This window comes from Bombina bombina, chromosome 3 (genome assembly GCF_027579735.1).
Source record: "Bombina bombina isolate aBomBom1 chromosome 3, aBomBom1.pri, whole genome shotgun sequence".
Lineage (NCBI taxonomy): Eukaryota > Metazoa > Chordata > Amphibia > Anura > Bombinatoridae > Bombina > Bombina bombina.
In genome coordinates this window covers 738,395,902-738,421,520 of record NC_069501.1, presented here as the reverse complement: position 1 = coordinate 738,421,520, position 25,619 = coordinate 738,395,902, and the positions used below count along the sequence as shown (strand labels likewise).

Below are 25,619 nucleotides of genomic sequence, written 5' to 3'. Positions count from 1 at the left end.
AAACTAACATTTTCAGCTATTCCCAGTCCCTTCATTTTGTGCATTAATCTCTCATGTGGCACTGTATCAAACGCCTTTGCAAAATCTAAGTATATCACATCAACTGATTCCCCTTTATCTATATTTTTACTTACTTCCTCATAGAATCTAATTAGATTAGTTTGACATGATCTATTTCTCATAAAACCATGCTGATTAGAACTCATAATCTTGTTTACACAAATATGTTCATCAATATAATCCTTTATAATCCCTTCAAATATCTTCCCCACTATTGATGTCAGACTAACTGGTCTATAGCTTCCTGGATCATCCCTACTTGCCTTTTTGAAAAGTGGCACCACATCAGCTGGGTACCATGCCTGAGGATAATGAGTCTTGAAAAATTAAGAGTAGAGGTTTGTCTATATCAGTGCTAAGTTCCCTCAACACCCTTGGGTGTATTCCATCTGGGCCTGGAGTTTTATTTACCTTAATATTATCCAATTTGTTCCTGATATCCTCTATACATAACCCAATTAATGGTATGGACTGGCATGTTCTATTTTGTTCCAAAGTATCATCCAATGGTTCCTCTCTTGTGTATACTGAAGAAAAAAACTGGTTTAGTATCTCAGCCTTCTCCCTGTCACTGTTAATCATGCTACCCTCCCCGCATTTTAATGTACCTATATTGTCTTTCTTAGATCTTTTTGCTATTTATGTACTTAAAGAACCTTTTAGGGTTAGATTTAGAATCCTTTGCAATTAATTTTTCATTTTCAATTTTGGCTAATTTGATTGCTTTTTTTGCATGCTTTGTTACATTCCTTATAAATATGGAATTTTGAGTCTGTACTATTTTCTTTGAATAATTTAAATGCCCTACGTTTTTTCCTAATTTCTCTTAACACATTTATATTCAGCCACATTGGCTTGGATTTTTTATTTTTATTTTTATAACCATATGGTATATGTTGATATGTATATTTATTTAACAAAGTTTTAAATGTTATCCATTTATCCTCTGTATTTTTATTAGAGAATACTTTGTCCCAATTTATGTTATTTAATGATTTCCTTAAATAGTTGAATTTTGCTTTCTTAAAATTAAAAGTTTTGGTTAAACCTTTGAGACACTGCTTATGAAAAGAAATTAAATGTGACCATGTTATGATCACTGTTACCCAAATGTTCTTTGACTTCTATGTTTGATATTATATCTGTATTGTTTGATAGCACTAAATCCAATATAGCTTTACTCCTAGTTGGCACCTCTATTAATTGTGACAAGAAGTTATCCCTGAGGACATTTATAAATCTATCCCCCTTAGCTGAATTACTAGTTTCATTGGCACAGTTTATATCAGGGTAGTTAAAATCTCCCATAATTACAGCACTGTTATTAGCATATTAGCAGCCTTACCTATTTGTATTAGTAGTTGAGTTTCATCCAGTTCACTAATGTTGGGGGCCTTGTAGCATGTACCTAGTAATATTTTTTTAGGATTTCCCCCCCCCCTCCCACACTCTTTATTTCCACCCACAGGGTCTCTACATTGTCGCCTGTATCAGAAATATCTTCCCTTATTGTAGGTTTAAGGTTAGGTTTAATATACATGCAGATTCCTCCACCCGTTTTATTATTTCTGTCCCTTCTAAATAAAGTATACCCCTCTAAGTTAACTGCCCAGTCATGTGAATCATCCCACCAAGTTTCAGTTATACTGATAACATCATAGTCCTCTTCTGCAACTAAGAGCTCCAGCTCCCCCATTTTACCCGTCATGCTTCTTGCATTTGTTGTCATACATTTTTTTTTCATGTGCTTTCTGCTGATACTTTGTGTGCTTTCCTCCATACTTTCTAATGTGACATTTCTTAAGTCATCTCTTCCTTGAGATATCAAAGGACTGACAGATTCACAGACTGATCTCTCTATTCTATTGTGTTCTAACTGACCCTCCCCCCTTTGCCTAGTTTAAAAGATTCTCTAAACTTGCTACCATCCTTTCCCCCAACACACCTGCAATCATGTAATTTAGATGCAATCCATCCTTACTGTACAAATTATACCCAAGTGAAAAGTCAGCCCAGTGCTCTAAAAAGTCAAACCCCTCATTTTTACACCATGTTTTTAACCATGAATTAACAGACCTTAGCTCCTTCTGCCTTACTGAGTTAGCACACGGCACTGGTAATATCTCTGAAAATATTACTTTGGAGGTCCTTGCTTTAAGCTTGCTACCTAACTCCCTGAAGTCATTATTTAGGACTCTCCATCTCCCGCTGATTCCTTCATTAGTACCAATATGCACCATTACTGCAGGATCAGACCCACATCCCTCTAACAATCTATCAATACGCACAATATGCCTAACACAAGCACCTGGCAGACAGTAAACTGTTAAAGGGTCTGGATTTAAAGGGTCTGGATGACAAATTACCTTCCTATCAACCTTCCTAATAATAGAGTCTCCTACTACCAACATCTGTCTCAGGCCCTGACTTGTATGCCCCTCTTCCATAACTGAAGGACTGTTAACTATAGTATGCCCCTCTACCATGTCTGAAGGACTGCCCACCATAGTATGCTGCTCTTCCACAACTAAAGGACTGTTTACTGTACTAGGCAACACAGCCCTCTCTGACACTGCCACCCCTGAACTGATATCTCTGCACTGTGTATAATGGTGTGGTCGGGCCGGGCTGTGACTATACAGCTGGCCCGATGCGCTGTGTGAAAAAAACAGACCCGCTCAGAAGAGCACAGAGAGCGGGTCTGAAAAACTGTAATTGTTTTAAAAAAATCAAAGGGAATATTATGTTTTATAAAGATAAGGCTAATATAATGTTATATACTTCTGCACTATGTGCAGAATTATACAACATTATTTCTGAGGTTTACTGACACTTTAAGGCTGGGTGTGATAATCTACTGTTTAGTTAGTGGGAAACAGCTGCAACCTGTTTTCTTGATATCATTTGCTACAATTAAGTGGATAATTGTTTAAGCTGGGCAGGTCCATTTTAGACATAATAATCTAAATAATTAATTAAAAATAGTTTCCTGCAATCAATACTATAAACTGCCATTGTAACCAGACTGATCTTTAGTTATAAAAAAAATCTTACAGAAGACACAGTAAACTCACTGAAACTAAAAGATTTAAAAGGCTATTATGTGAGGTTATATTAAGGGTATCTCTGCATGGTATATGGCAATAGACAGGTAACTTATCTAGGCCCATAAAAATGCATTAGTAATACTTATGTTTCATATTTAGATTTTCAACAAGAAGTCCATGAGTTAGCTTCACTAAAATCGTTGCATTGTGCAGTCTGGTTCCAATTATCACCATACGTCTCCAATTTAATTCTTTATTACAACGGATTGCATTTACTGTAAAGAGGTTTAAGTAAGAATCAGAACACACATTTAATTAAATATGCCTGATGCTGATATTTAATATGACCATGCAAACATAAATTTATATAGTACAACAAATCAACCATAACTTTGTGTTTCTTTCCCTTAAATTTCTATTCATCATTTTTTCTTTGCCATTTGTTCTAGGCAAAATAAATGCCTTTTTTACGTCAGTTGTACTGAGAAATGTAATGGATTTTATTAGCTGCTAAAAATGGAGTCGCCAGTTCTCACTATGACATTTACTTATAATCCCAATGCTGTCTAACTGCAGAACTTGTGTCTGGTGAAAGGACAGGATTAACAACAGCAAAGCTAGAGAGCCGCTTCTCCACACATCTATCTGTTATATGTATCTGATGCAGATAATTATACTGTATTATATATTATTTGTAAACCCCCTTAAATTAATCAGTTGCCATTGTAGTCTAAATCGCAAAAGTACTGCACATACAGTATAAATGATACAAAAAAGGCGTTTGACGGTGTAAACTGTACCTATATAATGAAAGTTTTGTCCATATTTGGGTGTCTGCCCACTTTTCTTTTGGGTATCTGTGCTCTTTATGCATTTCCCCCAACATCAGTGAGAGGACTCGTCTTTGCTTCCTCGTCCTTCCCTATCAGCAACGGAAGTCGACAGGGATGCCCCCTTTCCCATTTCGTTTTTTATTTTTTTAACCACTCATTGAAGCAATTCGCTCTTCGAAAAAAAATCTAAGGTGTAACAATACACTCCACAAAACATACATTTGCCCTGTTTGCAGATTACCTTACACTCATCCTATCTGAAGCTTAACATTATTTACCTGCCCTTTTTGAAATACTCAAACATTTGGGCACCCTGAGTTATTATATGTTGAATTACCTTAAAATCTCTACTCCAACAACAAAATCTGTTTTTTGGTCATCTGATTTGAAAGAGATAATTTCCCTCAACGTCTTATGTTTACAACAAGACATGAAAGATTCTCTCAATAAGTGGGAGTTAGCTTCTCTCTCATGGTTTGGAAGGATTGCAGCTTTCAATGCACTTACGCCCTAAGCTTACGTAATTATTCTGGTATCTCCCTTTACCTGCATCCAAGAACTTCTCTACAAATTTCAAGTTCTTTGCTCTACTTACATATGGTGGAACAATAAGCCTAGATTAGCCCTTAAATACCTTCAAACCCCTCTTTGCTCTGGTAGATCTACGCTACCCAATATTCTAGCTTACTATGAAGCAGCTACTCTGAAACAAATTCAAGACTGGTGTCATCTCTCTTACCCTGCCAAATGCAAAGAGCTTGAGGTTGGGCTTCTCTTGATTTGAAAGATTTAATATAGGTTCTGGCTCACTCCATACCTACACACTGGCTTTCCAACCCAATCATCCAATCTTGCCTATTATCCTGGGACGAACTCCAACACCTATCCCAGATTGTGCCGCACCTTTCTCCTATTCACTCAATTGAGGGACTTCATTCAACTGTACCGGATACTCATCCTGCCACCTGGATTTCTAATGGCATACTTATTATTAACAGCTTATTCGACAATCACATTTTCCTAACCTTCTCAGAACTACAGCATAGATATCATTTGCCCTCCTTTTTGTGGTTTGAATATATCAGATTACAAAGCTTTTTATCTTCATAGGGCTTCCTGACGCTCCATTCAGACCCTATACTAAATGGGAGAAACATCACCTTGAAGGTAAACTATATTTGAAGCCTTGGTCCAAAGGTTATCATTTTGTATTCATTCCCTCAATTTTCCTTACAGAATGACTTATCTCTCTCTGGAAAAGAGATCTACAAATTACTATTAATCCCACTGACTGGTGCAATGCCACTACAATATCTAAACAAAACCTTAAGATGTATTATCTCAAATCACTTCTTAGATGGAACAGATTATCACTAATCTCCTTATCACACTCTGGCCAATGTTTGAGAGGGTGCAATATGACAGGTACTCAGCCTCATATGTGGTGGGAGTGCCCGGCCATCTATTTCTTCTCTAAATCTACTTAAGGGTATTGACCTTCCCTGGTCCCCTTTAGTTACTCTATTTTATGTTGACCTCCATTGCTTACCCAAATACAAACATTTGCATAATATTTTTAACAGTAGCTAAATTCAAAATTGTTAGAAATTGACTATTACCCTTCCCTCTATGTATCTCTCATTTGGTAAAAATTTTGAACCACTGGAAACTAATGGGAATTGTCCTATGCCTCTCTGGATAGTACGGAGACCTGGGTCTTCTGGACCATAGTGGACAATGTATTGTGTGTGTTTTTTTTCTTCTTCTTTTCCCATCTCTCCCCCCACACACACTTTTTTTCTAAACACTTCTTTTCTTGAAGAATATGGTTCTCATGTAACCGCTTAAATCATCTTTTTCTTTTTTTTATCAGCTCCTACTTAATAAGTCACCTTTTCTTGGTTTATAGGAGTTGTATCATGCTTGAGCGTATACTAGCTCCTTATGGACCCATAGCATTACCAACATGACACTACATATGAATTTCTCTATATGAAATAACAATGAGGCTCTCTCTCCTGCACCACCTCGTGAACTTCATCTCCATGTTTTATATTTACTTATATATATATATATACACAAAATAGCAGGGAAGGCACTCTCCGTTTCAATAGCTTTATTTAGGTTAACATTTTCAGGGTCTCCCCCGTCCTCAGACCACTTACAATATAACACCACAACACATTAATTTATAATGTCTTACCACCACCGTGAGCCAACACCGTCAGAGCCCCCAGCGTCCGTGTAACGCCCGGAGCTAAGGAGAGCCGACAGGGATAAAACTGAAAAGTGCAAAGTTAAAATAAACATACAGCGTTAAAAACAACAAGTGGTACTTACGAACAGACAATCAATACTCATAGCAATAATAACAGCATATACAGGCATACAATTCCAGGCAATGGTGATGATCTAACATGTATAATGGTAAAGCAGATTAAACACATACAAATGTCTGATCTGTGTTATATTATTATTGATCATATCCCGAAGTGTGCCAGAGGTGGGGACAGGGCCAAACGTTTACTACAACGTGAGTCCCAATGGATTTTTAATTTGGATACAATGTATCCAAAGGGACTAAATGTACATTTGGATTACCAGTGTTTTCGGTAGTGGTCCTCTGTGCCCTGTCTCTAACTGCGCATTCAATCACACTGCTTTTGTTATGGGTATATTGATTGTGCTGGGGATTCTATGAGATTTATACAATACCCAATAAGAAGGGATGGTCTGATGAATTTCTGATGACAGCATTTTGACTATGTATTTAACTATTTGTATTAAAGATTGATGATTGTGGGCAACAATTTTTCCTTCAACATTGGTAATAGTAGGATCAATATGTGGGAGGATGTCCCCTTTAATTACCATATTATTATCACTATGTAGGATAGAAATCTGTAGGGTTGCAAGTGATATGCTGTTTTGAGGGCTTTGGTGAGGTTTTATGGCTTGTAGATGCCATACTGATATGTGGGCTAGTAGATGTTGTCTAACACAGTATGATCTTATGTACTTGCAGAGTAGTAAGATTGAGTAATGGATATGATGTTGTGGGGTGTCATTTTATGTTCTTATGACATTGGCTCCAGAGTGTATCACGCAGTATGTGTTTAATCTGCTTTACCATTATACATGTTAGATCATCACCATTGCCTGGAATTGTATGCCTGTATATGCTGTTATTATTGCTATGAGTATTGATTGTCTGTTCGTAAGTACCGCTTGTTGTTTTTAACGCTGTATGTTTATTTTAACTTTGCACTTTTCAGTTTTATCCCTGTAGGCTCTCCTTAGCTCCAGGCCGTTACACGGACGCTGGGGGCTCTGACGGTGTTTGCTCATGGTGGTGGTAAGACATTATAAATTAATGTGTTGTGGTGTTATATTGTAAGTGGTCTTAGGACGGGGGAGAACCCGAAAACGTTTACCTAAATAAAGCTATTGAAACGGAGAGTGCCTTCCCTGATATTTTGAGTATTAACTTTGATTGGAAGTGCACCCAGGAGGTTGCTACATATGGAGTGCTGGTTCCCCTTTTTTGATATATATATATATATATATATATATATATATATATATATATATATATATATATATATATATATAAATATAATCCAGTACTGAAATAAATAGTAAACATCCTATTTGTTAATGACCTTGTTTGATTTTCTCCACTCTTTACTTTCTTTATTAACATTCTCAAAAAAAAGGAAATAAACAAATCAAAGTAAATTTACATAGAAACAAGAAGAGAATACAGGGGTGCACATTACTCTAAGCGTAGTAGGTTTTGATAAGTACCACAAATGTATTCAAGACAAATGAACACTCACATGTTCAAACCTCAAACAGTTATGAGGTATGATAAAAGCACATCAAACAAATGACACATCAGTGATTCTCACGACTCTTGCTGTATAATCTACCGTGGTGTCTTAAAACAGTTCTCCTGTATTACCAGAAGTCCGGATATCCAGACTAAGACTGTCTCTGCTGGGCACTTGTGGTCCGTAGATATTAGGCAGAGTCTCACGAGCACTGGTGGCACATAAAGTTCTATTAAAACTGTAAAGCAAACATCACACAATAGCTAAAGCCGTTTAGAAAGACTCTGGCCAGATATTCAGAACAGCTGGGTGTGATGCGTAGACGCTGAGCATGGCCTAACGCATTTCGTAGGTAACTTCCTACTTCGTCAGAGGCATGCCCACTATTGCTAGATACCATCTATATAAAAGAATGCAGGAAGCCCCACATGATTATGTACATCCAATCTGCAAGAGCGTGTCTATCTCTGCTAACAGAAGTTAAGGCTATTAACTGAAACCTTTTCAGTACAATGTTAACAATAAAGCATGTGGGGCTTTCTTCATTCTCTTATATAGATGGTATCTAGCAATAGTGGGCATGCCTCTGACAAAGTAGGAAGTTACCTACGAAATGCATTAGGCCACGCCCACCATCTACACGTCACACCCAGCTGTTCTGAATATCCGGCCGGTGTCCTTCTGAACGGTTGTGAGCTATTGTGTGATGTTTGCTTTACAGTTTTAATAGAACTTTATGTGCCGCCAGTGCTTGTGAGACTGCCTAATATATATGGTCCACAAGTGCCTAGCAGAGACTGTCTTAGTCTGGATATCCGGACTTCTGGTAATACAGGAGAACTGTTTTGGGACACCACTGTAGATTATACAGCAAGAAGAGTTGTGAGAATCACTGATGTGTCATTTGTTTGATGTGCTTTTATCATACCTCATAACTGTTTGAGGTTTGAACATGTGAGTTTTCATTTGCCTTGAATAAATTTGTGTTACTTATCAAAACTTACTACGCTTAGAGTATTGTGCGCCCCTGTATTCCCTTCTTGTTTCTATATAGTTTGTTCCAGTTGCCAGGACCGTGCTTTCAAGGGGCTGCAACTCACTCTGAGATTCTTGTGAAAGATCTTTTTAAAGAGATATCGCCTAATTGGGAGTAATTCACCCTTGGACTCAATATGAAATCCTCCATATATATCCTTTAATATTAGAAGTTTTTTTTATATGTTTATATATTCATATATTTATCAATATACCTTTTTATACGCATTCAATGGATTTTGTTTTGTTTTATTTTATCTAATTGTATTAGACTCTATATAGGGCGCTCCTTTTATGTTTTTTTTGTACAAAGTAAATTTACACCAGGTAAATAAACTAGGCTTCATAAAAAAGTAAAAAAGTAATTCAACCTCAATAAAAACATCAAAAGATTACTTCACATTTAATATGTTTTAATGTTTTGCAGAAAAATTTAGAAAGTTTTAATTTGGTACCCAATTTGTGATCAGATTTAACTACCCTTTTTATTGTTTGTAGTAATTAAAAAAACATAGTTTAATGCCTTTTAATATCAAATACATAAATTCATTTCCACATTTACCTAGATTGATTTGAAAATAAGCAATGCAACAGATTCATCTTCAACCTGTATTATATAACACATCGGCACCCATATATAACTAAACTTGCAATTTATTATCTCAGGGATTATGAAATACATTGGATGGTTCAGCCTAGTGACATGATATCTAAAAATAATCTCTGTCAACGACAGCCTTATTATACATGGATGTGCATATATTATCCTCTGTTTCAAGGATAACTCAGTGTATTCTTAACCTTAAGCAACCTGAGATGTAATGGAAGGTCACCAGACACAGAATCTCATTAGTGGTCAACTGCACAAGTACAGTATATCATCTTGTCACTACTTTAGAATTCTATTCCTACCCTGGCATCAAACCTGCTGGGCAAAATTCCCATTCCTCAAGCCTATTTGATCTATTATTGGCTTACAGCTATACCACAACTTAACAAATTCTCAGTCACATTATGTTTGTTATCTCTCTCTTGATAAGCAATTTTATTGATAAGCAATTTTATTGACTTCATGATATTATAAATTTTGGGCTATTAAACAAAATGTGCAGTTTGAGTCAGACTCAAATACAATTTAAGCTTTTACAATATATATGTATATAGGGCTCAAAATTTCCACTAGCCCACTAGCCAATGGCCAGTGGAAATATAACAGTGGTGAGTGAAAGTTAGTGAGTGAATGTTGAGTTTGAAGTCTGGTGCCATGTTGTAAGTAGCAAAGTTGGCACATTGTATTTGCTGAATGTTCATTCCTATTGCAACACTGACAAACACACATTTTGTGCTATGAGCTAAATCTATTATCTAAAGGGATATTATATAGCCATGAAAGTGCAAGGATATGTTATTCCTCTAGGGCTGTAGGGACCACATTAGTGAATAGACTGTTACTTCTGAGAGGGTAAATGGGACAGGAGAGGAAAAGTGAAAGTGGAGAAGAAGGGAGAGTTAAGAGAGAATGGAGAAAAAAGAGTGACGAGACATGAGAGAGGGGAAAGAAAAGAGAGTGTAAAGAGAAGATATGGCCTGGAAGCAAAGGGAGAGGGTAAAAAGAGAAGTCGAAGAGTGGATGTAGTTGAGAATGATAGTTAAAGGGACAGTCTAGTCCAAAATAAGCTTTCATGATTCAGATAGGGCATGTACTTTTAAACAACTTTCCAATTTACTTTTCCTTGTTCTCTTGGTATTCTTAGTTGAAAGCTAAACCTAGGAGGTTCATATGCTAATTTCTTAGACTTTGAAGGCTGCCTCTTATATGAATGCATTTTTACAGTTTTTCCCCACTAGAGGGTGTTAGTTCATGTGTTTCATATAGGTAACACTGGGCTCATGCATGTGGAGTTACCTAGGAGTCAGCACTGATTGGCTAAAATGCAAGTCTGTCAAAAGAAGTGAAAAAAGGGGGCAGTTTGCAAAGGCTTAGATACAAGATAATCACAGAGGTAAAAAGTGTATTAATATAACTGGGTTGGTTATGCAAAACTAGGGGATGGGTAATAAAGGGATTATCTATAGGCTGGCCATATTGCTGCTTTAAAAAGGGACACATATGAAAAATACATTGCTGTTTAACGAAATGTTTTTAATAATGTTCCATTATAAGAACCCTGACATATGTATTTTTCATATGTGTCCCTTTTTAATGCGGCAATATCAGACATCCCAACCTGCAAAAACTCATTTCAGGAAGGTGGCATCACCTGCTACTGCGCCGCCACCCCCCCCTCCCAGTTATATATTGGACACCTTGAAACCCTAAATAAGATAGAGACTTATCATTAAAGTAGCTTCCCACTAAAGTCACATTAAAAAAAAAGTAGATTTATTGTACAACCACATACAACAAACCTATTTCCAGTGATACGCTTGTTGAATGCTTAAATATTTTAGAATACGAAGTTTAATTACGTGCAGTAAATAAGATATTATTTGTGTTTTATTTTATTAAAATCAGTGGGGGCTTTTTGGTTACTGATGCATGCTTTGAGGGTTCTATAATGTCCCAGCAACTAAAGGCATTCCTTAAAGAACCACTTTTCCTGATTTGGGCCACATTGGATCATGGTACTTGGAGTTTCAGGGAGATTGCACTCTATTTGCTGGCATTAGGGAGCCGCTATTACAATCAGGGAGACTCACTGAACTTCAGGGAGAGTTGGGATGTCTGCAATATGGTCACCCTAATTATCTATCTTTTAAAACAATAAATAATTCTGGTGTAGACTGTCCCTTTAAGAGCGAGAAGGGAGAGATAATAATTAAAAAAAAAAAAAAAAATTAAAAAATCTCCAGGTCTGCTATGACCTTCCATGACTGTCAGCACTCTCTGCACACTCTATGTTCAAAAACTTCCTTTAGTTAAAGGGACATGAAACCCAAATTTTTTCTTTTGTGATTTAGAAAGAGCATGTCATTTTAAACATCTTTCTAATTGACTTCCATTATCTCATTTGCTTCATTCTCTTGATATCACTTGCTGAAAAGCATATCTAGATATGCTCAGTAGCTGCTGATTGGTTGCTGCACATAGAGGCCTTGTGTGATTGGCTCGCACATGTGCATTGCTATTTCTTCAACAAAGGATATCTAAAGAACTGAGCAAATTAGATAATAGAAGTAAATTGGAAAGTTGTTTAAAATTACATGCCCTATCTGAATCATGAAAGTTTAATTTTGACTAGACTGCCCCTTTAATGTCTCTAACCACTATGAACTTATTTTTGTTTATTTACTAGTGTATGTAGCATTATTTAATTTGTTCTGGTATAAAATAAACACAATATTACAGAATGTTTCACAATGGCTTAACTTTTGCAAAGAGGGGGTGAAGTAGTGGGTGTGGTGTGGGTAACATTGTGTCCTGGCTAGTTTAAGACTTAACATTTTGATCCCTGTATATATATATCATGACTTGAATGCACTCACTGGGATTTCTTCAAAACATTTATGTATACTGCTACAGAAATTTATAAATATATATATATATATTTTTTCACACCTATAGGAGCTCCAAAGCCTCCCCCTTAACGGCACACATAACTAATTTTCCAAATCTCCCTTACACATCACACTCATTCTCAACATTATGGGGTAGATTTATCAAGCAGCGGACGCTGAAATCTACCCCTGTAGTTTCAGGTTCCCCTGAAACTGACGTTAAGAAGCAGTGGTCTTAATACCGCTGCTCCTTAACTTGTCCACCACCTCTGAGGTGGCTGATAGCAATTATGCTGATGAGATACGATCGGGATGATTGACACTCCCTGCTAGTGGCTGATTGGCCGCGAATGTGCAGGGGGCGGTATTGCACAAGCATTTTACAAGAAATGCTTGTGCAGTGATAAATGCTACAGCAGATCATGTCTGCCCGCACAATGATAAATCGGCCCCTAAGTCTACTATAAACTCTCCCATTTTAGAGTCACAAAATTCCTGCTTAGTGAAATGATGTTACAAGATCTTAATTTTTTCCAAGAAATTGTGATAACTTCTAAAATAAAAATACAAACTATTCTAATTGTACTTAATTAGCACAGTGTACACAAGGTTGATAAAAATGTAAAATCTGATCAAGTTTGATTCATTATACCAATATGCCTATGAACTGACTACTGACTGATGTGTAAGGTGCACATGTCTAAATTGACTGTATAAATAATAAAACAAACACTGATCTATCAACATATTCCCAGTGATTTAATAGTGTCTTTCAACATATTGACAGACACATTAGAGTACAATAGAAAGCCAGCATTTACTGGCAATCAATCTTTAAAAATGCATTTCTTTTCTTATATATACTGTACAACATATATACTAAGATTGGAACAATAGAGAGGATTACCATGGCCCCTGAGCAAGCATGACATGCAAATTAGAGAAGCGTTCCATAAAGGAATAAAATTCATTAGTCACTTGGTTTTATTAAACACATAAAATTAGTATTTTGTGATTCAGATAGAGCATACAATTGTAAACAACTTTCTAATACCATGAGAACGAAGCAAATTTGATAATAGAAGTAAATTCAAAGCTTTTTATAAATTGTATGCTCTGTCTGAATCACAAAAGAAAAAATTGGGCTTTCATATCCCTTAAATTTCTTAAAGGTGCAGTATTATAGAATGGGAAATCATTTTAAATGTATTATCCTGAACTCTAGAGTATTAAGAATTGCTCCTCCCATAATTGCAATTATTAAAACAATTACCTAATTGTTTATAAGATTGTGAACAACTATCTTGTTTATACAGCTATAATTCTCTTTAAAATCCAATATAAATTATATAAATTCAATGTTCTATCTCAAGATAAATAAGAATGCTGATTCACCATAATTCTTTATAAATTTAAATTACATTCTTTTCAGTTCTTTTATCCAGATTGGATAAGGTCCCTTTTTTATGTACCAATGATGTAAGTTTTCAAAAAACGTCTGGCTGCACAATCAACAGATATATGTAAGATACTTATATGTTGGTCTGTTCCAATTTTAAATGTCATCTGGTATGAATTTATAATGACGATCAATTTATGATATGTCTGCCATGATCTGAGAATTTTCAGAAAATACGTGTGCAGAACCTGCAATGTATAGTATTAACATACAAAATAGCAAATTAAATTGCATGGTGCATTTCAATGTGAAATAGAAGCATTTGTGCAATATACTATTATTAGCAAAAATGCTTCTAGTAAGTTATTACTGTTTTTCTGCAGCTTAAACATATATCCTGTGAGTGCTTGTGCACCAGTATTCAAACACCATCCTTCTCAGAGAGCTGACGGTGGTGTGTATTGCTTATGAAGACAGAATTTGTGTTGTACATGCCACTCTCTGAGCAGACATGGTGTTAGAATGCAGGTGCACGGCGAGAGAGAGGAGAGAGGAGATAGAGAGAGAGGAGAGAGGAGATAGATAGATAGATAGATAGATAGAGAGAGAGAGAGAGGAAAGAGAGAGAGAGAGAGAGAGAGAGAAAGAAAGAAAAAGGATATATATATATGTATAATATAGAGAGAGAGATAAAGAGAGAGAGAGAGAGAGAGAGAGAGAGAAAGAAAAAGGATATATATATATATATATATATATATATATAGAGAGAGAGAGAGAGAGAGAGAGAGAGAGAGAAAGAGAGAGAGAAAGAGAGAGGAAAAATAGAGAGAAGAGAGAGGGAGAGGAGCTAGAGAGAGAGAGAGAGAGAGAGAGAGAGAGAAAGAGAAAGAGAGAGAGAGATCTTAAAAGCTGTTTTTTGAATAAGAAAACATGGGTAAAGGCAACATATTTTGCTTCTGTACCAGCCAACCTGCCCTCTAGGGTGTATCAACTTGGGGGCAAATAATTTGAGAGATTAAAAAAGCATAGATGGGTTGAAGGAAAGTTTAAAAGAAATAGAGAGAATAGGCCAAGGGTAGCATAGCAAGTCATGGATCCAAAGCATTTATAATTCAAGCATAAATAATCTATAATGAGACACAAAGAGATGAAACGTTTATATTTTGCACACCCTACCCATTGGGTCATTTGGCAAACAGACATGATCAGTTTGCAGTAAATTAATGTATCTGGATGTGCCAAGTTTACATTTTTGATTGACTTTCAAGCTGTCCTGACTTGCTTCAATTTAATGGAAAGTCAGAAGGGGCTACATTAACTGTACATTTTGTATTAGTTGAATTATTGTTATTATTATTAGTAGTAGTATTTTGCAATATTTTATATCATATCTCTATTTATAACTATTGAATAGAATATTTTGATAACATTTTAATTTTAGCTTAAGCTGGGGACACTAAAAAAAACAAAATAATTAAGTATGTGCTTAGTTTTGTAACGAATGCTAACTTGTTAATGAAACAGGAATATTTGTTCATCGATATAGTCGTCAAAATGAAGTTTTCGGTGAATGCACCCTAAAATTTTAAGAAAACAAATAAATACTGATGAAATTCAACAATATTCATTTGTTTCCTGAAATGGTTAAATATTTACCTTTAGAGTACTGGACAGTTGCGCTAACCCGCTCCTCTTCTTTACAGAGCCCCGGCCGCTCTAATAGTAGGCTTAGCGCGGCAGGTTCCAGGCACTACACTAAAGCCTCCTTATAGCAAGGCTGCGGCTCTGTGAAGAAGAGGAGTGGGTAAGCGCGGCTGTCCAGTGCGCTAAAGAGAAGTATAAAGCTAATGGTGAACTTTTTCACCTGTAGCTTTGGAACATTTACATTCATTAAACAAAAACGTATAAAACATATAAATGTTGCCATCAATTGCAGCTCTGGAGCTGAATTTAAATATGCATTTATCCCATTTGCAGGGGTTAAAAGCATAGTTAAAGGCAACCAAGAGCAAAATAATGAAATGCTCTACCACATTAGACCGTTTTCTTTTTAACGCTTAATGCAGGTTTAATTGATTATAAAGTTACCTTATGTCAGACATCATCGCCCAACACTTTTGTTCACAAATAGCACAGGGATAAAATGTAAAATTAATGTTACATCACTGTAGAGTGCATTTAATTACTGTATTAAATTTGTAAAACGCCTGTTAAAGGGAATGAAAGGTTTATCACTGGCTGGCATTATAATGTGTGCATCTGTGCAGGTGTTCCCTGGCCTGCAGGGATAGACAAGAACAAATGATTTATGGCTAAACTTACTCATACGGTGGCCACTTGGAGGAGCATTTCCTGGCGTGAAAGGTTCCAGCCTAATCCGGAATTTAGATTTTTGCCAAACGCTAAGAGCCTACATTAAATCATGCCGCTTTTGTTTGATATGTTTGAGAGGAATAGAACAGAAAAAGCTTGATGTTACAAACTGTAGGAAAGGTAAATCTGAGGCTAATAAAGAACCAGCACATGTGACACACATTTAGTGCAAATGTTGTTCACCAAATACTGATCCTTAACAAAACATGGGATTATGTATTTGAGGCACAATGTGTCTGAATAGCTGTTTGCAGGGGTTTTTAGAGGGTTAGTTGTGATGAAACTTCTAGTTCTGAAAATCTATCAGCAACCTTGTATTGAGAACCCTAATCAATCCATAAGGTTTTATTCACAATCAATTGTTTACCTAAATCAGCCTTAAAAGCATATTAAGCAATGCTCGTTTAGTAAAAATAATTATGTTAAATCAAAGTCCATATAAAAAACAGCAAAATAACAGAATTTATGTTTACCTGATAAATTACTTTCTCCAACGGTGTGTCCGGTCCACGGCGTCATCCTTACTTGTGGGATATTCTCTTCCCCAACAGGAAATGGCAAAGAGCCCAGCAAAGCTGGTCACATGATCCCTCCTAGGCTCCGCCTTCCCCAGTCATTCAACCGACGTAAAGGAGGAATATTTGCATAGGAGAAATCATATGATACCGTGGTGACTGTAGTTAAAGAAAATAAATCATCAGACCTGATTAAAAAACCAGGGCGGGCCGTGGACCGGACACACCGTTGGAGAAAGTAATTTATCAGGTAAACATAAATTCTGTTTTCTCCAACATAGGTGTGTCCGGTCCACGGCGTCATCCTTACTTGTGGCAACCAATACCAAAGCTTTAGGACACGGATGATGGGAGGGAGCAAATCAGGTCACCTAGATGGAAGGCACCACGGTTTGCAAAACCTTTCTCCCAAAAATAGCCTCAGAAGAAGCAAAAGTATCAAATTTGTAAAATTTGGTAAAAGTGTGCAGTGAAGACCAAGTCGCTGCGTTACATATCTGATCAACAGAAGCCTCGTTCTTAAAGGCCCATGTGGAAGCCACGGCCCTAGTGGAATGAGCTGTGATTCTTTCAGGAGGCTGCCGTCCGGCAGTCTCATAAGCCAATCTGATGATGCTTTTAAGCCAAAAAGATAGAGAGGTAGAAGTTGCTTTTTGACCTCTCCTTTTACCAGAATAAACAACAAACAAGGAAGATGTTTGTCTGAAATCCTTTGTAGCATCTAAATAGAGTTTTAGAGCACGAACTACATCCAAATTGTGCAACAAACGTTCCTTCTTTGAAACTGGATTCGGACACAAAGAAGGCACGACTATCTCCTGGTTAATGTTTTTGTTAGAAACAACTTTCGGAAGAAAACCAGGTTTAGTACGCAAAACCACCTTATCTGCATGGAACACCAGATAAGGAGGAGAACACTGCAGAGCAGATAACTCTGAAACTCTTCTAGCAGAAGAAATTGCAACCAAAAACAAAACTTTCCAAGATAATAACTTGATATCAACGGAATGTAGGGGTTCAAACGGAACCCCCTGAAGAACTGAAAGAACTAAATTGAGACTCCAAGGAGGAGTCAAAGGTTTGTAAACAGGCTTGATTCTAACCAGAGCCTGAACAAAAGCCTGAACATCTGGCACAGCCGCCAGCTTTTTGTGAAGTAAAACAGATAAAGCAGAAATCTGTCCCTTCAAAGAACTTGCAGATAATCCTTTCTCCAAACCTTCTTGAAGAAAGGATAGAATCTTAGGAATTTTTATCTTGTTCCATGGTAATCCTTTAGATTCACACCAACAGATATATTTTTTCCATATTTTATGGTAGATTTTTCTAGTTACAGGCTTTCTGGCCTGAACTAGAGTATCAATGACAGAATCTGAGAACCCTCGCTTTGATAAAATCAAGCGTTCAATCTCCAAGCAGTCAGTTGGAGTGAAACCAGATTCGGATGTTCGAACGGACCTTGAACAAGAAGGTCCTGTCTCAAAGGTAGCTTCCATGGTGGAGCCGATGACATATTCACCAGGTCTGCATACCAAGTCCTGCGTGGCCACGCAGGAGCTATCAAGATCACCGATGCCCTCTCCTGATTGATCCTGGCTACCAGCCTGGGGATGAGAGGAAACGGTGGGAATACATAAGCTAGGTTGAAGGTCCAAGGTGCTACTAGTGCATCTACTAGAGTCGCCTTGGGATCCCTGGATCTGGACCCGTAGCAAGGAACCTTGAAGTTCTGACGAGAGGCCATCAGATCCATGTCTGGAATGCCCCACAATTGAGTTATTTGGGCAAAGATTTCCGGATGGAGTTCCCACTCCCCCGGATGAAATGTCTGACGACTCAGAAAATCCGCTTCCCAATTTTCCACGCCTGGGATGTGGATTGCAGACAAGTGGCAGGAGTGAGTCTCCGCCCATTGAATGATTTTGGTCACTTCTTCCATCGCCAGGGAACTCCTTGTTCCCCCCTGATGGTTGATATACGCAACAGTCGTCATGTTGTCTGATTGAAACCGTATGAATTTGGCCTTTGCTAGCTGAGGCCAAGCCTTGAGAGCATTGAATATCGCTCTCAGTTCCAGAATGTTTATCGGGAGAAGAGATTCTTCCCGAGACCAAAGACCCTGAGCTTTCAGGGGTTCCCAGACCGCGCCCCAGCCTACCAGACTGGCGTCGGTCGTGACAATGACCCACTCTGGTCTGCGGAAGCTCATCCCCTGTGACAGGTTGTCCAGGGTCAGCCACCAACGGAGTGAATCTCTGGTCCTCTGATCTACTTGTATCGTCGGAGACAAGTCTGTATAATCCCCATTCCACTGACTGAGCATGCACAGTTGTAATGGTCTCAGATGAATTCGCGCAAAAGGAACTATGTCCATTGCCGCGACCATCAAACCTATTACTTCCATGCACTGTGCTATGGAAGGAAGAAGAACAGAATGAAGTACTTGACAAGAGCTTAGAAGTTTTGATTTTCTGGCCTCTGTCAGAAAAATCCTCATTTCTAAGGAGTCTATTATTGTTCCCAAGAAGGGAACTCTTGTTGACGGAGATAGAGAACTTTTTTCTACGTTCACTTTCCACCCGTGAGATCTGAGAAAGGCCAGGACAATGTCCGTATGAGCCTTTGCTTGTGGTAGGGACGACGCTTGAATCAGTATGTCGTCCAAGTAAGGTACTACTGCAATGCCCCTTGGTCGTAGCACCGCTAGAAGGGACCCTAGTACCTTTGTGAAAATTCTTGGAGCAGTGGCTAATCCGAATGGAAGTGCCACAAACTGGTAATGCTTGTCCAGAAAGGCGAACCTTAGGAACCGATGATGTTCCTTGTGGATAGGAATATGTAGATACGCATCCTTTAAATCCACCGTGGTCATGAATTGACCTTCCTGGATGGAAGGAAGAATTGTCCGAATGGTTTCCATTTTGAACGATGGAACCTTGAGAAACTTGTTTAGGATCTTGAGATCTAAGATTGGTCTGAATGTTCCCTCTTTTTTGGGAACTATGAACAGATTGGAGTAGAATCCCATCCCTTGTTCTCCTAATGGAACAGGATGAATCACTCCCATTTTTAACAGGTCTTCTACACAATGTAAGAATGCCTGTCTTTTTATGTGGTCTGAAGACAATTGAGACCTGTGGAACCTCCCCCTTGGGGGAAGCTCCTTGAATTCCAGAAGATAACCTTGGGAGACTATTTCTAGCGCCCAAGGATCCAGAACATCTCTTGCCCAAGCCTGAGCGAAGAGAGAAAGTCTGCCCCCCACCAGATCCGGTCCCGGATCGGGGGCCAACATCTCATGCTGTCTTGGTAGCCGTGGCAGGTTTCTTGGCCTGCTTACCTTTGTTCCAGCCTTGCATTGGCCTCCAGGCTGGCTTGGTTTGAGAAGTATTACCCTCTTGCTTAGAGGATGTAGCACTTGGGGCTGGTCCGTTTCTGCGAAAGGGACGAAAATTTGGTTTATTTTTAGCCTTGAAAGACCTATCCTGAGGAAGGGCGTGGCCCTTACCCCCAGTGATATCAGAAATAATCTCTTTCAAGTCAGGGCCAAACAGCGTTTTCCCCTTGAAAGGTATGTTAAGCAATTTGTTCTTGGAAGACGCATCCGCTGACCAAGATTTTAGCCAAAGCGCTCTGCGCGCCACAATAGCAAACCCTGAATTTTTCGCCGCTAATCTAGCCAATTGCAAAGTGGCGTCTAAAGTAAAAGAGTTAGCCAATTTGAGAGCATGAATTCTGTCCATAATCTCCTCATAAGAAGAATCTTTATTGAGCGACTTTTCTAGTTCATCGAACCAGAAACACGCTGCTGTAGTGACAGGAACAATGCATGAAATTGGTTGTAGAAGGTAACCTTGCTGAACAAACATCTTTTTAAGCAAACCCTCTAATTTTTTATCCATAGGATCTTTGAAAGCACAACTATCTTCTATAGGGATAGTAGTGCGTTTGTTTAGACCTCGACCTTGGGGACTGTCTGCCATAAGTCCTTTCTGGGGTCGAGCATAGGAAACAATTTCTTAAATATAGGGGGAGGGACAAAAGGTATGCCGGGCCTTTCCCATTCTTTGTTTACAATGTCCGCCACCCGCTTGGGTATAGGAAAAGCTTCGGGGGGCCCCGGGACCTCTAGGAACTTGTCCATCTTACATAATTTCTCTGGAATGACCAAATTCTCACAATCATCCAGAGTAGATAACACCTCCTTAAGCAGAGCGCGGAGATGTTCCAATTTAAATTTGAATGTAATAACATCAGGTTCAGCTTGTTGAGAAATTTTCCCTGAATCTGAAATTTCTCCCTCAGACAAAACCTCCCTGGCCCCCTCAGACTGGTGTAGGGGCATTTCAGAACCATTATCATCAGCGTCCTCATGCTCTTCAGTATTTTCTAAAACAGAGCAGTCGCGCTTTCGCTGATAAGTGGGCATTTTGGCTAAAATGTTTTTGATAGAATTATCCATTACAGCCGTTAATTGTTGCATAGTAAGGAGTATTGGCGCACTAGATGTACTAGGGGCCTCCTGTGTGGGCAAGACTGGCGTAGACGAAGGAGGGGATGATGCAGTACCATGCTTACTCCCCTCACTTGAGGAATCATCTTGGGCATCATTTTTTCTAAATTTTGTGTCACATAAATCACATCTATTTAAATGAGAAGGAACCTTGGCTACCTCACATACAGAACATAGTCTATCTGATAGTTCAGACATGTTAAACAGGCATAAACTTGATAACAAAGTACAAAAAACGTTTTAAAATAAAACCGTTACTGTCACTTTAAATTTTAAACTGAACACACTTTATTACTGAAAATGTGAAAAAGTATGAAGGAATTGTTCAAAATTCACCAAAATTTCACCACAGTGTCTTAAAGCCTTAAAAGTATTGCACACCAAATTTGAAAGCTTTAACTCTTAAAATAACGGAACCGGAGCCGTTTTTATATTTAACCCCTATACAGTCCCTGGTATCTGCTTTGCTGAGACCCAACCAAGCCCAAAGGGGAATACGATACCAAATGACGCCTTCAGTAAGCTTTTTCTATGTATCTGAGCTCCTCACACATGCATCTGCATGCCTTGCTTCCCAAAAACAACTGCGCAATAGAGGCGCGAAAATGAGGCTCTGCCTATGATTAGAGAAGGCCCCCAGTGAAAAAGGTGTCCAATACAGTGCCTGCCGGTTATTTTACATAATTCCCAAGAATAAAATAACTCCTCAAAGCTATGAAGTATTAAAAATGCTTATAAATCAATCGTTTTAGCCCAGAAAAATGTCTACCAGTCTTTAAAGCCCTTGTGAAGCCCTTTATTCTTATTTAATAAAAATGGCTTACCGGATCCCATAGGGAAAATGACAGCTTCCAGCATTACCAAGTCTTGTTAGAAATGTGTCATACCTCAAGCAGCAAAAGTCTGCTCACTGTTTCCCCCAACTGAAGTTAATTCCTCTCAACAGTCCTGTGTGGAAACAGCCATCGATTTTAGTAACGGTTGCTAAAATCATTTTCCTCTTACAAACAGAAATCTTCATCTCTTTTCTGTTTCAGAGTAAATAGTACATACCAGCACTATTTTAAAATAACAAACTCTTGATTGAAGAATAAAAACTACATTTAAACACCAAAAAACTCTAAGCCATCTCCGTGGAGATGTTGCCTGTACAACGGCAAAGAGAATGACTGGGGAAGGCGGAGCCTAGGAGGGATCATGTGACCAGCTTTGCTGGGCTCTTTGCCATTTCCTGTTGGGGAAGAGAATATCCCACAAGTAAGGATGACGCCGTGGACCGGACACACCTATGTTGGAGAAAACTTGTTTTCTTGCTAAATGTAGCCACTACCCAGAGCTAGTTAAGAGAGCTGCCTTTACAGAACGTAAGGTTGCATGGTCACATGATTTTTGCAGCATAATTCCTATACTGAAAGTAATGGTAAACTGTACATTTTTTATAATGAGATATTTTAGATGGACTTGATCACTTCTAATAAAGATGCACCCTAACTTACTTTTAATCTAGTGGTGCAATTATAATACCGCAATCTCCCACCAAAAGTAATGTTTTTCGTGAGCTAATGGTTTGAACTGTTCTCCAATCAGTGTTCTAGCTACAACAAAAGTGCCATATGGATAGAGCACTGATTGGAGAACAGTTTAAACCGTATGCTTAAAGGAGCTGATTATAAAATGTGGAAAGTTTACCCTCACTTGAACATTGGCAATAACAAATTGCAGCTATCTTATATGCTTATCTGACTTTCTGAAGAGGCCCCAGTCCCTTTGTAGGGCTGTGACAAGAAGTAATGGACTCTGCATAAATGAAAGTAAAAATGTAATACAAGGAAAAATCCTTCAAAGTGATGAATATTACATATTGCAATGGTTTCTATAAAGTATAACCCACTGCTTATTGTTTTTGTTTTTTTGTTTTGTTTATTACAACAATAAAACATACATAACCTCCCCCAAATAAAACACAATTTCCAGAATTCTTGCATGATTGCAATTGAGTGTTTGGATGTTTTACAATTGCTTATTGCAAATAAATACAAAATGATATGACAGTGTTAATAACTATTAGCATTTATTTGCAAAGTACAGCTCAATTTCATAGCACTGGGTACATGACCCTTAGCACATAATGACACTGATTCAAGCAAAAAAACAACACAGTTTATTATTAATTTATAGATTGCTAACAGATTACACAGCACTAAATATATAGAACACACTAAACAAAACATCTTAAAGGGACAGTCTACACCAGAATTTGTATTGTTTTAAAAGATAGATAATCCCCTTTTTACCCATTCCCCAGTTTTTCATAACCAACACAGTTATAATAATATACTTTTAACCTCTGTGATTATCTTTTATCTAAGCCTCTGCAAACTGCCCCTTTATTTCAGTTCTTTTGACAGACTTGCAGTCTAGCCAATCAGTGCCTGCTCCCAGATAACTTCACATGCACAAGCACAGTGTTATCTATATGAAATACGTGAACTAACACCCTCTAGTGTTGAAAACTGTTAAAATGCAATCTGAAAAGAGGTGGCCTTCAAGGTCTAAGAAATTAGCATGTGAACCTCCTAGGTTAAGTTTTCAACTAAGAAAACCAAGAGAACAAAGAAAAATTGGTAATAAAAGTAAATTGGAAAATAGTTTAAAATGACATGCTCTATCTGAATCATGAAAGTTTATTTTGGCCTAGACTGTCCCTTTAATACAAGTTGAGCAGGGCCCTGCTCCAAAAAGCTAACAATCTAAATGCACGTTATAATCTGTTATTATTAATAGCGAAACAAATGATCAATACTGATTAAATTAGCCAGTTTGTGGTTACTCCCTTCATCAGCTGCTTTGTTAAACCTGCCGGTGCTTAACCCTTTACAAGCACAGATACTGAAAGAGAGCCAAAGAATAAACCTGATGCCGCTCTCTGCACCCGGTGTTCTCTTTAAAAATGTAAACCTTTTGTCTAGGAGGCAGAGTTTACAAATAAGGCCATTCAGTGTTTTGAGGCATTAATAGCGCTGTATGAGCAAGTGCTCTGACATATGCAAGAAAATAATTCCTGTGACCAGGTTCTCAGTAGTAAAACATAGCTTTTATTTTAAAAAGTATAAAAAATCAATTCACAGACCTTGGAGATGCTATGATAGTACTATGTACTCTATACTGTTGCCTCCGACCCCCAATTCGCTCCAAATTGGGGATCGGAGGTAACAGTATCGAGTACAAAGTATAGCATAGCTTTTTCTTTAAATCTGGTAAAACCTGCACAATACTAAGGATTTACAGATTTCATCAAATTAACATTAATACATTACAATATTAATACAGTGCATATATAAATCATAGGACACGATGGAATATAGCACATATTTTACTTTATATAATTTACATCATTTAAAAGTTGCTACTTTTTCGGAGTCAAATAGTCTCTTGTTTTGCATGTTTGCATCACATATAAAATGCAGCGAATAGAATTATTACAGGAAAAATTATATAGGCTTCAAGTAAAAGTCATTTAACCCATTGGTTCCAAGAGAAGGTTGCAATGCAATGCACTACAGTAAATTCATTGCAGCCATTCCAGCGAGCCAGTAGCTCAAGGGCTCATGCAACTCAAAAAGTTTCTTTTATGACTCAGACAGAGCATGCAGTTTTTTTTAACAATGTCCAGTTTACTTCTATTGTCAAACTTGCTTTATTCTCACTCTATCCTTTGTTGAAAAGGCAGCAATGCCCTATTGGGTGCTACCTGAACACATCTGATAAGCCATTGACAAAAAGACATATATGTGCAACTACCAATCAGCAGCTATCTCCCAGGAGTACATTGCTGCTCCTGAGCTTAGCTAGGTATGCTTTTCAACAAAGAATAACAAGAAAACAAAGAAATGTAGATAATAGAAGTAAACTGCAAAGCTATTTAAATTGTATATGCTATCAGAATCATAAAGCTTCATTTTTACTTTACTGCCACTTTAAACTCATCACCATAGAATAGACTATACAATAATAAGCCATTGGCCCCTAGTTATGAAAGTCTGGCGGACCTGATCCGACATTGCGAATCAGGTCCGCCAGACCTCACTGAATACGGCCAGCAATAAGCTTGCCATATTCAGCATTGCACCAGTAGCTCACAAGAGCTGCTGGTGCAACGCCGCCCCCTGCAGACTCGGAGCCAATGGGCCGCCAGGAGGGGGGTGTCAATCAACCCGATCGTACTCGATCGGGTTGATTTCCGGCGATGTCTGTCCGCCTGCTCAGAGCAGGCAGACAGGTTATGGAGCAGCGGTCTTTGTGACCGCTGCTTCATAACTGCTGTTTCTGGCGAGCCTGCAGGCTCGCCAGAAACACGGGGCATCAAGCTCCATACGTAGCTTGATAAATATGCCCCATAGCATCTAGATGGGGAATTCCTCACCCATCTTCACTTACTGAGGAGCTCACTAAAATAAAATACCATCTGCAATAATGTGTATCGCAAATACTGCTGCCATATTATACTCAAGAC

General features: G+C 38.0%; 1 protein-coding gene and 1 non-coding gene across 2 annotated transcripts in view; one reads left to right on the top strand and one right to left on the bottom strand.

Moving 5' to 3' along the window:
- Window positions 1–25,619, bottom strand: part of ABI3BP (ABI family member 3 binding protein) — a 533,245-nt gene that overhangs the window by 373,926 nt on the left and 133,700 nt on the right. The gene's annotated exons all lie outside the window — the stretch shown is intronic.
- LOC128655171 (U6 spliceosomal RNA) lies at window positions 13,165–13,266 on the top strand. Its single transcript, XR_008401715.1, has one exon. It is a non-coding gene; the product is annotated as a U6 spliceosomal RNA (small nuclear RNA).